This window comes from Sciurus vulgaris, assembly GCF_902686455.1.
Source record: "Sciurus vulgaris genome assembly, chromosome: 13".
NCBI lineage: Eukaryota > Metazoa > Chordata > Mammalia > Rodentia > Sciuridae > Sciurus > Sciurus vulgaris.
The window spans coordinates 20,110,855-20,128,513 of record NC_136474.1 but is presented as its reverse complement, the minus strand read 5'-3'; the positions used below and the strand labels follow the sequence as shown (position 1 = coordinate 20,128,513).

Here is a 17,659-nt window from a genome sequence, read left to right as displayed (position 1 = left end):
AATGTGGTGAACTCAGCAAACACCTGAGGCTTTCTGGGTAGGTTCACAATAGAAGAGAGCATTTCACTATGTGCTAGGCATTCTCTTTGCACTGTGTACCCAGCCCACAGTGCTGTGAGGTAAGTCTGAGCACTGCCCCATTTCTCAGAGAAGACTGAGTCTCAGAGCCGGCAGGTGGTTCGGTCTTCAGGAGGACAGCTTAGTGTGTCCAGCTCAGCCTGGCATCCTGCTTACTTGACAAGGGCAAGGAGGATCCCTTTGGCAACCCAGGTGGGACTTCTCTTCCCCTGTGCTGACATGTCAGGCCCCCAACATATAAGCCATGACCACTGTGATGCCTGCCCTCCACTAATGGCAGTCAAGAAGGTTTCAGTTCACAATACCAAGTCCCAGGTGACCTTTCCTGACCAGGACACCAGTGGTCCACATCATTCTTTCAGAGACTGCACCAAGTGTGGACCCCCATCCCTAGGCTGCTTCCCTAGCCTCACCAAGCCCCAACAATCCCAGAAGCCTCTGGTGACTGTACCCAAGAGTGAGATTTATTCCACTCATGAACTCCATGGTGACATTACTCTGTCTGAGGACACAAATGTCCCCAGGGCTCATGTACCTGTGGTACCTCAAGGGTGATTCATTTCCCTCTGCTTCTAGCCTCAACGCTGGGTAAAGATGTGTTTGGGGTGGAGGAGGCAGCACACCAAAGACAGGGTTGAGATAAGGAAAGCAACTGTTCAACATTTTACAGATTATCCCATGAGCCTGTTGGGTGCCTGGCCACAGCATGCCACCACAGTGTCACCTGACCCACATTCACATCCTCTATCCCCTGCTCCTGCTCCTTGCTTCACACCCTTCCCTTCTCTTTGGCCAGGCCTGATGCCTACCCTTGGGTACACGTGGGGGCCTCAGCAAACCCCAGCTGGCCTGGCAGATGACAATTTCTAATAGTTAACCTGGTGTAGGTTGCTGGGCGGGAATTTGGTGGCTGGGCTCTGAATGCATCTAGGCTTCCATCAGTGTCTGGGATAGAACTTCCCAGAGGAAGAGCATGTTATTTTGAGGACAAGTGTTCTGCCTTTGGACTAGGAGTGTGCAGTAGGGGCACGTGCTCTGTGTGTGTGATAGTTCATCTCATACACTTCTACCCTGTGATCTGTTCACTCTCACGTGAGCAGAGAGCTTTGCTCCAGGGAACCAAAGTTTAAATGCATGTGGGGATTGGGATTGTATCCCTAGGGAAACTCTGAAGGGGCTGGAGGAGCCTAGAAACCCTGCCATTTCTGGCACAGAGGCCCATGTATAGCAGGTGCAGTGAACTGGTGGTGAATGTCTGAAGGAATGTCTGGGTGGGCTTGTGTGTGTATGTGTGGCATCTGTGCATGAGGACTGCAGGTCAGTGTGGGTGCACACAGGCATGGGGTGTGGACTCTCATGGGCCTTGAGGTGTGATCCAGCCAGGCCATGCCTGTGTGCATGCTGGTGAACTCAAGTTCCTGCGTGAGGTCAAGAGATGTGTACTCCTCACATGGGTGGGTGCCCCCAGAGGGTCAGTGGGAATGTGCATGGGTGGGGCTGGGGGATCTTGGTCCCAGAGCTCTGCGGTGGACGCCCAGTCCTGCCAAGATTCTGGTGTGCCTCTTTGAGTCTCTTTCCTCATCTGTATTGTGGATGTGGCTTCCATACCTCCCATATCATGGTCATCTAGATGATGTACATGTACTTTCATGTTCACCCTTGCTTAGAGTAAACAGATGCTTAAAAATTTCTGTGCATCTATCCATCCATCCATCCACCCATCCACTCTCTCTTTTATCCACCCATCTGTCCACTGATCCATCCATTCACTTATACATTCATCCATCCATTTATCCTTCAATCTATCCATCCATCCATCCATCATCTACCCACCTATCCATTCAACAAATTGTAATTAGTTGGAAATCTCTACATACCTGGCAGCACTGCTAGGAGGGCAGTGATGAAAGAGACAAAGTCTCAGAGTCTCATGGGGAAGTTGGCATGAACTAGTTGACTTCATCAAGAATAACTCCAGCTTTCCAAGGGAACTGAGTGCCTAATGGGGGATACGGTTACATGACAGGGAGGGCTTTCCTAATGAAGTGGAACTCTCCCTGGAATCCAAAGGATGAATTATCTGTAAGGGAGTGAAAAGGAGGAGGGAAACATAACGTGGCCACTGTGGGTAGCATGTGCAAGGGTCCTGTGGTGAGCAGAAGCCTGCTGAGAGAGCCCTGAGAGGAAGAGGTTACATTGTGGTTGGAGGGAGGAGACAGAGGGAGAAAGAAGGTGCTCAGGGATTGGTAGACATTGGTCTTGTGATTGCAGAGAATTTTGGCCTTATTCTAGGATTCTAGAAGCCATGGAAGGATGAGACACGCTCAGACACAGATTTTTGAGAACTCCCCCTGATTATTCTAGACCTGAGTTGGACAGTGGCATCAGGATAGGGAAACACACAGCCAATAAACCGGGTCAACCTTCCAGGGCACCCCCAGATGATGGCTGCAGCCAGCACAGCTTGTTGACAGACAGGGAGCCCAAAGTCCAACTGAACCCCAAGCTGTCTGGTTCATTTACATGATCCCAGACTTCTTCTAGCTCAGGATATGCAAATATATTCAAACCACAATCCAGGAGAGTCAAAAATATCAGAGTGCATTAGCATCCCCCACAGGAATATTGTCTTACGCAAACAACGTGCAGAGGCCTGTTGAGCGAGTGGGGACAGAGACAGCCTCCAGGGCTCTAGTGAGGTCAGCCTTCTGGCCTTTACTCTGTGGCTTTGGGTCCTTGGCCAGGTCCCCACTGGGAAAAGGAACTAGGATGGATGGAGAACCCTGGATGCCTGGTGTCCAGGCCACGTAGGGTCCCCAGGATGGGAGTGCCTGCCTCCATGGTGACCCTGCCCTGTACTGGCCTCCACCCTCTGACCCTCCCATCTCCATCCTTTCCCTACTCCTGCAGTCTACCCTCTCTCTCTCTCTCTCTCTCTCTGTCTCCCTAGTCTCACCTCCCTCTTGGTGTCCTCTGGTCTTCCTCTCCCCTATCTTTATCCAGTTCCTGTCTCCTGGCTTCTCTGCCTGCCCTCCTGGATCTGGTCCCTGAGAATCTGTCCCTCCATGTGTCTGGCTCTGACTTTCTTCTGAGTCTCCAGCTGCAGCTCTCAGCCCCTCTCTGCCTTTTCTGTCCACCTGGGTCCTTTGTCCTTTTCTCTGATTTTCTGCCTCTTCCTGTCTCTGTGTCTTTCAGGACTTGCTTTTCCCTCTGCACCTGTAGCTCAGCTCTGGAGACGCGCCCTGTATTCTTCTGTTCTTTTTTTTCTTCTTCACAATAGATGGGCAGTGTTCTTTTATTTTTCTCTTACATTTTCAATAAAAGTACAAATATACGCATGGTAAAAAAATGCATGTAGTATAGAATGACCTAAAATAATAAGTAAATATCCTTTTCCTATAACATGGCAGATCTGATGTCTTCAAATTCCTTTATGAGTCATGTGATTATCACGCCGACTAAGTCTTTTCAGGTCTTTGGAACATTGTGACTGTCTCCTGTAATGTCTCTGCTACAGAGGAAACATGCAGTCTTCTCCTACACAAAGAAATTTTAAAGGGCAACGTGCACGCACTGCTCAGAGATAGCAAAATCCAAGTAGCACCTCAGACACCACTGGGTCTAGTTGTGGCTCCTGAGAGTCCCAGATAACATCCAGAGACACTATTGCAGGAGGTCAACCAAGTCCTTCCTCAATGCGTGGGTTCTCCTGGCCAACTATACATCCTTGGGGAAGAAAGTGACTCACCCAGGATGGAAGGAGAGGAGGTGCGCACCCTCAAAGAGATGAACTAAGGATGCTTCTGCCACCTCCTGAAGGAACAGCAGGGCCTGGGCTGGCCAATTGAAGTGCACCCCACTGTGAATTCAGACCTATTTCTCTTGTCAAGTGACTGAAGGGTGCTTCCTTATCAAGGTGCTGGCCGGAGTCTTGGGAAGCCTCTCTCTGGAGTCTTGGGGAACCTCTCTCTTTGGCTTATAGAAGGCCATCTTTTCCCTAGATGTATCTTCCTTTTTTCATTTGCTCTTCACATAAAAACCCTGCCATAGTGGATCAGGGCTGTCCTTGCTGACTTCATGTTACCCTAATCACCTCTTAAAAACTCCAAATGCAGTCATTTTCTGAGGTACTGGGGGTTAGGACTTCAACACAGGAACCTGGTGGTGATTGGGGAATATGATTCAACCCCTAAGGGATGGAGCCTTCCCATGGATGAGGGGGAAGCCCATTGAAAATGGTCCCTCCATCCAGTCAGCTGTCAGGACATAACAGACCACCCCAAAATCGAAGGCTTAAAAAAGTGATTCATGCTTAAATTAATCATTTTAAATATTTTTCAGTGATCTTTAATGCTTTCATGTGTTAATGTACTTATTTTTTCTCATGGATCTGGGAGTGGCCATGGGGACCTTTATCTCAGGAGGCACCATTAGGGTGGCTCCATGTCTAGGAGAGGAAAATTTTGGGATACTTATTCACTTGCACACCAGGAGTTGATGCTTGCAGGGGTTGTTGGGAGACACACTCCCTGTGACCTCTGCCTGTGCTCTTAGCTTCCACAAAACATGGCAGCCATGCTCCCAGGACGACTGTCTCAGGAGAGAACTCCAAGGGAAAACTGTGCCCTCCATGTGACCTCATCTCACAGCATCCCTTGTGCTGCATTCAGCCAACCATGAGATTGCCAAGGCCTGATCTGCTTCCAGGGAAGGGGAGATCTCTCTGCACTACTTGCCTGACAAACTTCTATAGTGCTTTTGTAAAATACAGCATGCTAGAAGGCAGAGTGTTCTCAGAAGAGGAAGTTCTGCCCAGCCCACACAGAAAAAGATGCCCATATTCACACCAGTCTCTGGGAGAGTGTTCGCTCCCCATGCAGGGGCACAGAAGATGGCCTCCTTCTCCCAGAGCCCACACAAAGGCCAGCAGCTGGACCTTAGTCTGCCTGTGGGATTAATTTTTTGTGGGAGGAAAATAACTGATTTTCTGCATTTTCTCTAACTCCTTATTTGCATTTTGGTCAATTGAGAGTTCTCAGGGCTCAGGGTCCTCCAGTACCACTTCCTCCTCCTTTTCTCTTATTTCTCCTTGACTTTTTCTCTTTTTCTCTCTGGTTCCCTTTCTCTCTCACCTTGGCCCCTCATCTACTTCTCTGGTATTTGTGCCCTGCTGAGTCCTGTCCTCTGGAGGCAGCTCCTTCCTTGGAACCAGGCTTTATGGCCACTCAGCACCTGCATAACCACTATGGACCATGTCCTGCCCAGCTGTCAGATGGTCATGCCACATCTAGGCAGGAAGCTGAGAGGGAATAAGCTCCCTCCATTATTACTTTATTTTACTTAATGACTTTTTTGAAAAAAAGATGAAATACACATAACACAGAATTAACCATTTAAAATGGGCTTTTACTGCACTCACGGAGTATGCATACACTGCCTCTATTCAGTTCCAAAATATTTCCATCATTCCAAATAAACCCTGTGGCTATTAATCAGTCATTCCCCATGTGCTCACTCCTGACAATCTCACATCTGTGGTCTGCCTGTCTGGATATCCCAATTCCGTATATTTTGCAAAATGAAATCATGCAATATGTGACCTTGTGTGTCTGGTTTATTTCAAGGTTTAGCTTATCATAGCATACATTAGTACTTTGATCATTTTCATGACTGAGTAATATTCCATTGTATGGATATACCACAATGTGTTTATCCATTTATTTTGGACTTTTGTGTTATTTCCACCTTTTATATTAAACATCTGTGTAAAAGAATTTTGGAGGGAAAGTTCCTATTTTTGATTATTTGGAATAAATAACAAGGAGTGGAATACCTGGATCATATGATCATTTTATGCTTAACTTTTTGAGGGACTTGTAGACTTCCTCACCATTAGACTGTGAAGAAATTTATCATATGTTTAAAGAACTCACTTGCATTACGAAGTCTTCTGCCTACTGTTTTGCCAGGTCTTTTATGAGTGAAACCACTTATAGTCTTGAAATGTGCACTAGCTCTTCAGCAATGAAACACTGAGCAGGCTATAGAGGGGAGTATAGGACAGGGATAGAAAGCCAAGATTCATCCACCCATCCATTCCTAAATCATTCATTCACTAATTCACCATTCACTATTTCATCCATTTATTAATTCATGCATTCACTAATTCATTGGTAAAATATTTACCGTGCACCTACCCTATGCCACTCCCTGTGCTAGACATGGGAAGATGTGCAGAAGATACAGGTGTTTCTTCAAGAGGCTTATGGTCTTGGGGCAGGGAAAACAGACTTATTTTTAAAAAATCAGGTCAGACATGGTGGCCTATGTTTGTAGTCCTAGCTCCTCAGGATCCTCAGGCAGAAGGATAACACAAATCACTTCTGGGACAGTAAAGCATGAAACAGTTAACATGATCATTCCAGGCATAGGCCTGGGTCAGGGATGCTGTTCTCCTCACTTCTGTAACTCAAGAGCACAGCACAATCTAGGTGGTCAGTTTTGCCCCACACATAGTAATTGTTCAATAAGAAATTGTCAGTTGCATGGATTAATATTTCCAGAGAGAGACCTGACCATTTAGTTGTAGGTCCTTCTATGCAGTTATAATTTGTTTTAATCATACATGACTATAAAAAAATTGATTATATATTTTTTTAAATCCAATCATTCTGTCTTCCAATTTTCCTCACCCATCACTGTGCTGAGGAGGGGAGGATGTGGGATCACATTTTTATGAAGCTGTACAATGATCAAAATGTGTTGTTAGAAAAATCTGGAGAAAAACTGGCCACATCAGCCATATATGTTTATTTTAAAAACTCCTGGCAAGAGAATGAGGGCTTCCCTGCTTCCCACTCTTGGATTCCATGGAGGGATTCATCTTGCCTGGGGTTCTTCCAGGTCGACCTCACTTGCCTCACAGAAAGAAGCTGCCAGGGGAGACAGATCACTCCTGAGTCCTACCAGCCCACACTGCACCTGGGCATCAATGGGTGGACACTGTTGCCTCCATCAGTGACAGTACAGCACCCAGCCTCAGCAGGACCCTCCACCACGATGTGCAGGGCATGCAACATATATATCTAAATCTCATTTGTTTTAAATTTTATGTGTTGGTTACTTTCCTGCCCCCATCTCCCCACTCAACCTCACAATGCCAAATCTCACTTCATTTGGAGAAAGATGTTCTTTCCAGGAAAACAGCTCCACTGCACTGAATCAAAGGGAAAGATGTACTGCAGGGAAAAGGGACCTTGAAGTGGAATCTCCAGGACTGGGTGTGACTGAGGTTGGGGATTGGCAGCCTGGGTTCCTTTCTTCCTCTGCCAGAAACAGCTGTGTGAGCCCTGAATTTGCAACTCTGCCTTCTTCACCTTGTTTTTTTTCTTCTGAAAACTGGTAGAAGAGTTGAAGCTACATCCTTGGGTGTTGTGAGCAGTTAAAGAGAACAAAGATCATAGATAAACACAGAAATGTGCTCACAGCCAATATCAGCTCTGTTGCAGCCTCACTTTTTGATAGACTGGCCACAGATGGAGGACCCATTTGGGAAATGAAAGCAAAGTCCCCAAGCTAGGAGATTTAGGTTCCAGAAACCAACAGCCTGCTCTGTGGGTCCAATCCATGAACTGTTGGAAGTGGAAATAATTTTGGACCAAGGACCGCTTAAGTTCTTCCTAAAATTTGCATTGAAGCAGAAATAGAGAACATGAACATTGACTGGGGGCCTGGGGTCCAGGTACACATTAGCACCTGTGTGGGGTCACAGGTGTACACAATACATCTGCCAACTGTTTTCATAGGACCTGTGAGCTAAAAATAAATCACACACTTCTAAAACACTGAAGAAAATGAAAAGAAGAATAATATTCAGTGGATGTGAATATTATATTAAACTTAAATTTAAGCATCCATATATATATAATTTTATTATTATTATTTTTCAGAGCTGGGAATGGAACCCAGAACATGCCAGGCAAGCTCTTTGCCACTGTGCTATGCCCTCAGGCCAACCAGAAACACATTTCCACTGGAACAACATCACTCCCATTCTTTTACATTTCAGGTAGTGCTACTCTGTCCACACCCCAGTGGCAGAGTTGAGTAAATGCAACAGAGGCCACCTGGCCTGCAAAGTGGAAAATATTTACCAAAAATATTTACTGACCCCAACTTTCAAGACTGTACTGAAAGTTCAAAGTAACTACATGAGTGTTGGTATCCTTGTAAACCCATCTTAGAGGCAAATAAACAGGATTCGAGCAGCTCAGGTAGGTAGCTGATCTCAGGGTCACAGGGAAACTATTCTTATTGCTCCCATTCTCCAGATGAGGAGACTGAATCCCCCAGAGATCAAGTGACTTGCCCAAAGTTAGCCAGTGAATGGAATACCATTGCAGGTATGAGAATCCCACTTTTAGGGGCTGGGCTAGTTTTCTTTTCTGCCTCTCCTCTTTTGTGGGACTTCAGGGTAAGGATTCTAGAATACATGGAAGGAGCTGCCTCAGCCAGAAGACTGAATGCCCCTGCCAACTGGGAACTGGAGCAGTGGCTAATGCGTTAGGGGCTTGGGTCCTGCAGCAGGCACTGGTTTCCAGGAAGGAGGGTGAAGGGGAGAAGAGCAGAAAGGGGGGAGGTTAATGTCTCTCCTATCTCCCTCTATGAATGCACCCACTCTGCTGCCTGTTGTTCAGAGGAAGAGCAAATGGGTTGCACTCCCTGCTTCTGTTCTTATAACCACTTGTTTTGTGTCATAGTAACAATCCCAGAAGACAACTCTATAAAGATCCCTCCCCCATGCCCTGTAGCAGCCCCAGGAACCATTGAACAATGCCTGTCCTTAAAATGATTCTCATTCAGATGCAACCTGCATGCCAAGGAGAGGGGATGGACACAGGGCGGCCTCACGTTGGAGACTGAGATGCTGCTGACTCGTAGGAAATGCTGTGGAAAGATGCTGACAAGGTATTAGGGAATGTGGACATGGGGTTCATAACCATGTTCTGTGGTAATTGACTAATGGCTGCAAACAAGTTACAAGGAATCTTGAAGCACAGGGAAACACTTAGGGGTGCAGGCTCTGGTGTTAGAAGACTGGATGTCAGTGTAGACTCTGCCTATGAGCCTTTGAACTTCAGTTCTTGAGCCTTCTCAGTTTTGCAAGCTGTAAGATGGGGATATAGAGTGCTACCTCTCATGGTTGGCATTACTTATCTACAGTGCTATATATAAATGCTTGTCAAGAAAAATAAAAGAAAGAGGAAACCTTACATACAAATGTGGAGAACTACTGGCCTAAGCCAACATAGGCATTTGTAGGTTGGGCATTATGGAACAGAGAGGTTGAGTGACTCATCTGTGGTCACACAGTAAGAAAAGGGTTAAGGTGGACTAAGACCAAGGCCTGCTAGTTATCAGGGAGACATACCCATGAAAGCAGAGCTGGTCCCTGAGCAGCCTGGCTCAGGCTGAGTATTATTCCAATATGTATATGCACCACACTTTCTTTATCCATTCATCTGCTGAAGGGCATCTAGGTTGGTTCCATAATTTAGCTATTGTGACTTGAGCTGCTATGAACATTGATGTGACTGCATCACTGTAGTATGCTGATTTTAAGTCCTATGGGTATAAAATGAGAAGTGGAATAGCTGGGTCAAATGGTGGTTCCATTCCAAGTTTTCTGAGGAATGTCCACACTACTTTCCAGAGTGGTTGCACCAATTTGCAGTCCCACCAGCAATGTTTGAGTGTATCTTTTCCCCAACATCCTCACCAATAGTTATTGTCACTTGTATTCTTTACAATTGCCATTCTGACTAGAGTGAGATGAAATCTTGAGTAATTTTGATTTACATTTCTCTAATTGCTACAGACGTTGAACATTTTTTCAGATATTTTTGATTGATTGTATATCTTCTGTGAAATATCTGTTCATTTCCTTAGCCCATTTATTCATTTGTTTGTTAATTGTTAAGTTTTTGAGTTCTTTATGTATCCTGGAGATTAGTGCTCTATCTGATGTATGCTTAGTAAATATTTTCTCCCATTATATAGGTTTTCACTTATGGTATTGATTTTTTTTCTTTGCTAAGAAGCTTTTTAATTTGAATCCACCCCATTTATTGATTCTTGATCTTAATTTTTGTACTTCAGGAGTTGTTTCAGGAAAATCAGGCCCTAAGTCAACATGATGAAGATTTGGGCCTACTTTTCCTCCCTCTATTAGGCTCAGGGTCTCTGTTCTAATTCCAAGGACTTTGGTCCACCTGGAGTTGTGTTTTGTGCAGAGTGAGAGTCAGGGGTCTAATTTCATTTTGCTACATGTGGATTTCCAATTTTTCCAGCATCATTTGTTGAAGAGGCTATCTTTTCTCATTTGTCTATTATGAGATAGCTGTATTTATGTGGGTTTGCCTCTGTGGCTCTTATGTCTGTAAATAAATAATTTTAGAACAGCCTTTTTTTTCTTCCACAAACTATTATGATCTATTTTTTCCAGTCATGTCACTAATTGTGAATTTCTACCTGCCACTGAGATAATAGAGTTGATTTTTTTGTTTTGTTTAAAGAACACAAAGATTTAATTTAAAATCACAGCATCTCAGCCAGAGGGCCCTGCCTGTCAGGGCACCCCACACTAAAGTTCCTCCAGGGGCTGCTCCAGGCCCAGCAAGCAGTGAGATGTCAGTGGTGGCAGCCTCGGGGTCTGGCTGGCCCAGGCCTTGGCGCTGCCCCAGGGGGGAGCTCTGGCTCTCAGGTGCTTGTGGCTCGGAAGGGTCTGTAGGTGAGGCCGCAGGCTGTTTCTGCACCAGCTCTGGCTCATCCTCTCCTTCCTGGGTGGGAACGGACCAGAACCTTGTCTAAGAAGCCAAACTCCTGGGCATCCATTGGGCTCCTGTAGCGGTCCGCTCCATGGTAGACTTGATCACCTGCAGGCTTTGTTTGGTGTGCTTGGCATAGATGTTGACAGCTGTTTCTTGAGCTTCATAATCTCCTCTGCCTGGATGGCAATGTCTGTGGCTTGGCCCTGGCACCCTCCGAGAGCTGGTGGATCATGATGCCGGAGTTGGGGAGCAAGTGGCGCATGCCTGGGCTGCTGTCAGCAAGCAGCAGGGAGCCCATGCTGGCGGCCTGACCCACGCACCATGTGCAGATGGGGTTCAGAATGTACTGCATCGTGTCATAGATGGCCAGGCATGCAGTCTCCACACCACCAGGGCTGTTGATGTACATGTGGATGGGCTTCTTGTTGCTCTCAAATTGCAGGGAGAGCAGCTGAGTGATAACCAGGCTGGCCACACTCATCATTCGGGCCCGTGACGCACATAGTGTGCTCCCGCAGGAGCCATGAGTAGATGTCATAGGCGCCCTCGCCGCGACCCGTCTGCTCCACCACGATGGGGATGAGCAGGACAGTCCAGACCGCTCTCCCGTGCAAGCTCTGTCGCAGTGCCAGGCCGCTCCCGGGGGCCGCTGCGCGGGGAAGCTAGCAGTGAGGCGAGGCCTCAGCGCCAGGCACTTGCCTGCCGCCACCCAGGCCTTCCCCGCCAGCATTCGGGCTACAGTTGATATTTTAATAAAAAGTTTTATATAATTATCCCTTTAATTAGAGGGAGCAGTTAATTACTTTGTAACTAATTACAAACTGGCAGAAGCTTGGAATAGGTTTGCTCACAGCAGAGAGTGTCCAGGGTTTTGCAAGAACAATGTTAAAGATTTTTTACTTTGCTGCTTTGATTTTCACTTCCTTCTGTTCCCCACACATGCTTCACCAGTGGCACACACGTCTGACAGGGAACCTCTTTCTTTGTGCACAGGAGTGTTGGCTTTCTGTTCCCTGGTGCCACCATCATCCTGTCTCTGTGGGATAGAAAGCAGAAGTTTAAACGTGTCTGATGGTAGATTTCCTTATAGGTTCTATGCTGCTTGAGTGACAGACACCTGGAGTTAACATGATTGTTTGTGACTGCCTGCCTTTTTGGATCCAAACAAGCCATACATGGTGACCCACATGAGACTGTAATAGGAGGCTTGCACGGGAGCTACCCACTACTAGTAAGTAGGGCCCTTCCAGAGGAGAGTCAGCCCTGTGAAACTGAGGATGGGGGACCTGAATCTATGGATGACACTCCCTGACAGGACAGGACTCCTCCCATCCTCTCAAACTCTCTTGTGGCCCATTGTGTGGTGGTCACATCTGAGAATTGCCTGTGGGTTATTGGACAATGTGCCCAGGACCCAGGCTGCAAGGATCAGGTCAGAGGCTTGACTCAGACCCACGGCAAGGCACTCTCCAGTTTCTATAAAAACCATGTTGGGTTTTGAGTCTGGAAAAATAGAATTGTTTTAGTTATCGAAAATATTTGTAGTTTTTTTTTTTTTGTTTCATTTTCTCTCATTCCATTTCTGCCTTAATTTTAGTCCCTTAGGTAAGGCAAACTCAAATTAATCCTCTGCCATCAAATAACTGGCCACCTTGGCTTGTAGGCATACAAGCTTTCTTGGGTCAGTGACATGCCACCCAGGCACTCTGCCCTGCAGTCTTCCTCTGGCTCTGAGATGCCTCTTCCCACAGGTGCACTTCCAATCCTCCCCTTCCATGCCACCTCCACTTTTGCTCTTGCATACCTCTTTCTTTTGGTAGAACCAAACACCTAACACTCAGTTTGACTTTATTATCTCCTGGCTTGTCTGTTTTTCCAAAGGAGAGAGAGTGAACTACTTTAAATCTGTACTTGAAAACTGTATGAAGGTGTTTTCTTGTTAAGTTTTGGGTTTTTCCCCATATCCCAAGGTTAATCCCAGAGATTTTTCCATTAAGACCCACAATCTGAAACCCTTCCCTGATCACCTAGGGTTTGTTTAGGAGACCCCAGACCTATGTAGTATTTTTGAAGCCTGATCACTTGGTTTCCTTTTTGATTTTCTTCCCTTTCTTTTGAAGTTTTGTTTTGATTTCTGTTTTATATGTATCTTGTTTAATGTTGTTAAGGTTGAGCTTCACATTTCACTGGGGCAGAAGCAGAACAGAGTGTATATTCTTATATATATATGTGTGTGTGTGTATATATATATGGACACAATACCTTTATTTTATTTTTATGTGGTCCTGAGGATTAAACCCAGGACCTCACACATGCTAGGTGAGTGCTCTAACACTGAGCCATAATCAAGCCCCAAAGGGTGGATTTGCTACATTTATGTTTATTGAAGCTGAATGTATATATGAGTAGTTTGTCATGAGATAATACAGTGTAAACAGATTAGACACCCAGAAATTGTGACTTGTGAGTTCTCTCCATTTATTTTGTAATTTTTTGAAATATTTTTGGATCTAAGCAAAAGCCAAGCTATACTTAAAACAAATTGTTTTGCCTTTCAGTTGGCTGTAATCAATGAAACAGATAAAACTCATTGCAAATTTAATAGTCAACAATAGTTCTCAGGAACATTTGTAAATGTGAAGTGTCAAAATTGTTACCATCTTCCCAGTAACTTGTTTTCTTTTTCACTGAGAAATTTTCCTATTGGAAATTATTTATGTATTCTCTGATGCACTTCCTTTCCTTGTGTAGATCACAGGCAGGGCCTGACCTCTATCATCTTTCCTCCCTCTCAACTTCCTTCAACATTTCTTAGAAGTAGCTCTACTGCCAACAGATTACCTCAACTTTTGTTTGTCTGAGAAAGTATTTTTCCTGCAATTCAAAGGATACTTATAAAGCAAAAAACAGTCTAGGTTTGTAGAGATTTTGTTGTGGTGACTGTTTTTCTCTCAATAGTAAATATTTCAACTCACTCTTCTTGTTTGTGGTGTTTGAAGAGAAGTTTGATATTATTCTCATCTTTGCACCTCTGAACATAAAGTATTCTCCAACTTAGCTTCTTACAATTTTTTTTCTTCATTTTTGTTTTCTAATTTTTGAACATGATATGAGTAGTTATAGGACTTTGGGGTGTTTGTTTGGACATTTGTTTTATTGTTTTTTGAAAAATTTATCCTGCTTTGTATTCTCTGATGTTCATGAAATTACGGTTTGCCATCTGACATTGATTGGGAAATTTGCAGTCAGTATTTCTTCTAATATTGCCTTTCTTTCAATTTTTCTTTTTAGTACACTCCATATTCACCTGAAAAATATTTTGTAATTGTGCAATGCCTCTTGAATATTCTATTCTAATTACTTTTTATTCTTTTTTTTTTCTTTTTGTACTTCAGTTCTGAAATTTCATATTGTCATAACTTCAAGCCCAGAGATTCTTTCCAGGCCATGTAGAGTCTATCCCTAAACCCATCGATTACATTCTTTAATTCTGATAAAGCATTTTTTATTTCTATAATTTTTGTTGACACTTTCTGAGATTTCCATCTGTCTGCTTACATTATCCATCTGTTCTTGCATGCTGTATGTTTTTTCCATTAAAGCTATTAGTATATTAATCATAGTATTTTTTAAGTTCTTACTTTACAAATCCAGTATCTTCCATTATCTAAGTCTGGTTTAATTCCATCTCTGCCTCTTCAAACTTTTTTTTTTCGTTTTTATGTATGCCTTTTATTTTTTGCTGAAAGATGGACATGATGAGCACAATATATGTAACTGAAAAAATAATATTTTAGCATTGCAATAAAAAGTGTAGGAACTAAAATCCTCTATGGATCTGCAATTATGTTTCAGTCTTTCATGTTCCAGCACCCTAATGTTATAGATATTTCTCAGTACCCCTAGCTCCTATTTTGTGGGGTTCAGAATATCAAAATGTATTGGAAATGGGATATTTCTCTTCCCTAGTTAAGTTAGACTCTGATAAAGCACCATAATGTTATGTCCTGGTAAAATATTTCCTGAGACGAGAGCGTGTTAAGAAGAGGTTGCTCTGATATATTAAAAAATTACTAGTTCCTCCTTGACCCCACACACTCTGCTGGAAGCATGAGGGGATTTATACCTGGTATTCACATGTGGACATGCCAGAGATCCCAGAGGATCTTATGAAGTTTGGGAAATTCTTTGACTGGATTCTCTGGAATTTTGAACTTTAATATTTGTTCATTCTGTGCATGTAGTAGTTCCTTAAATTTAGATCAGCCATCCCTGAGCTTGATTCCCAAGGGGATTTGTGTTCATGAATTCTGGCTTCAGTAAGATGTGATGCTCTGTATCTGCTTATCTTTCAAATTCTGGGGTTATCAGTCTTCCTTATGACTTCATTTTTCTGGTGGGTCTAAGAGATATTGATTTTTCAGTTTATTTTTTATTTTTTGTTAGGCTGCAGCAGTGACTTCAAACTTTCTTATATGCTTGTAGAATTGACTTTTATCAAAGAAAAATTGTACTTAATGAGTTAATCAGAGAAGAAAGACTCCATTCAACATCATTGCAAAAGGAGAGAATTTAACATCAATTTTGCTAGAGCAAGGGTAAGAGGATGTTTGAACACTGGAAGCAATAAGCAAGGTACTGAGAAAATAATGGACATGCTGGGGAGGGTGATCAATGCTATCAGTTTGTCCATGTTTACAGTGGTAGCTGATTACAGTTAGATTCCTGTCCCCTTACACAGACAGGTAGGACCACTATTTGCTTAGATAATTGCATTTTGAAGTGACGATTTTCTGATCCTTGAGAGAAATTTCTGGATCATAGCAGATGATACACATCAAAAAGACAAACAATTTGTAGTTTTAAGTTTTCTAAAGTAAGTGTTCTGATAAAAGGGAGATGTGGTGCTCAGAGGCAGGAAGAAGTCAGTTTAAAGTTTAGTCATGTTTAGGAAAACCATAAAGCTATCTTGATCACTTTTCAAATTCATTATCTACAGTTAAGTAATACATTTAATATCAGCACATCAGATAGGGAGTCTGTACTTCATATTGGTTAAAATTTGAACATTAGAGAGTGAGTTTTGATTCAGTTGCATTTTTTTACTAGATGTGTACTTTGTGCCCTTCCAAAACTCCTTTGTCCTATTGGCTATTAAGACTAAAAGAGCGAAAGAATTGCTCTAATGTCTTATTAATTCCTGTCATTTCTATAGTTAGGGCTATGACAAAAAAATCAAGCAACAGTGAGTCCTTAAAATTATATATCAGACTACTAATGTTTTAGCTACATAGTTGCATATAAATATTGAAAGGTCATTGGCCATACTTTATACTTATTTATATTACTTAGTAATCTCATAATAGATCTTTTTACATGGCAGTTGCTGATAAGAATTTGAAAATGTATTTATATTAATTCAACAAATAGAAAAATATGACTGGAGATAGTAACATGGAAGATAAGCAGAGAGTAAAGGCTACATAGTGAACAAGAACCATGTAATAATCACAACTGTAAACTTCATTTCATAAGAAAAAATTAAAACCAACATAAGCTGACAAAGAACCACATGATCATATTTGTTTTACCATTTAAGTTAAAATAGCAAATACATGAGTATTTAAAGCATATGCGCAGTTTATAATATTGATACCACCAAAATCAAATGTCTCCTATTTACCTCCTAATATGGCATCTCTGTGTCCCCAAATATACCTTCATCATTTATTGCTTAATATTTTTACTAACATATGTATGAATATGCTTTTACAACACATAAACATTTAAAAAGATGTTACTCTTTTTCAATATTGTTTCCTGAGATGGTGTCCTTCTTGATACATGAAATTCAATTCTTTTATTGTTAGTATTTATAATATAATGTTAAATCTATTATATATGTTGTAAATGTATTCTAACAGATTTTTGAGGCTTGCTATTTTTTATAACATTATAAAAATTTCAATCACTTAATGTTTATTTTGATAAGTAGTTCTTTATCTTAATTTAGATGAAACAACTGACTTTATTACATTTAAATATTGTGATTCTTACCTGTCATTTATAAGAAACCTATCAATATTCTAAGGACAAAAGATAATTTTCTATAGTATTTTCTGAGAGTTTAATAATTTTTTTGTTTCACCAAATATCTTAACACAAATGGAATCACTGTTGTCCATACTTTGAGAAATATTCTACCTGTAGTGTTCTTTAATGATAATCATTTTCAGATTATTTGTTTCAAAGTCCTTCCTTCTCCTCTAAATTGTTGTGATTTTCAGTCTATTTCGAAATCCAATATGCATGACTTTCTTCTTGGTTTTATATTATACAGGCTTTATCAATATTCAAATTCCATGGTGATATCTTACTGCCTTAATAAGTACATTATGAAAGTTTAGTTTTTTCTGCCTTCTTGTCTGCTTTAGGAATGTCTTCCTTAGAAAATTTTATCTGAAATAGAAAAAAAGTAAAAAAAATTATGAGTAGACAAATATTTTATGTAGAATGAAGGAAAGGTAAACTATAAAAATAGGAAACTTAAAAATTTCTGAGAAATAAAGACATTTTAAACAAAATGCAAATGCAAACCCCACACAGGACAAAATATATACAAACAATATATTTACCAACAATATGCGAAAAAACTTCAAAGCTCAGTAAGAAACAAAAACCCCAATTAATGTACAGCTTTTTTAATGGGCAAAATATTGGAACAGGGAATTCAAAGAAGATATAAAATGGCA

At 42.3% G+C, this 17,659-nt stretch overlaps 1 pseudogene across 1 annotated transcript; it reads right to left on the bottom strand.

The window, feature by feature from the left end:
- Positions 1 to 10,619: 10,619 nt before the first annotated feature.
- LOC306642475 (ATP-dependent Clp protease proteolytic subunit, mitochondrial-like) lies at positions 10,620 to 17,340 on the bottom strand (annotated as a pseudogene). Its single transcript, XR_013766860.1, has 2 exons — positions 17,112 to 17,340; positions 10,620 to 11,943 (listed from the first exon to the last, which is right to left on the bottom strand). The product of XR_013766860.1 is annotated as an ATP-dependent Clp protease proteolytic subunit, mitochondrial-like (transcript).
- Between the last annotated feature and the right edge of the window lie 319 nt (positions 17,341 to 17,659).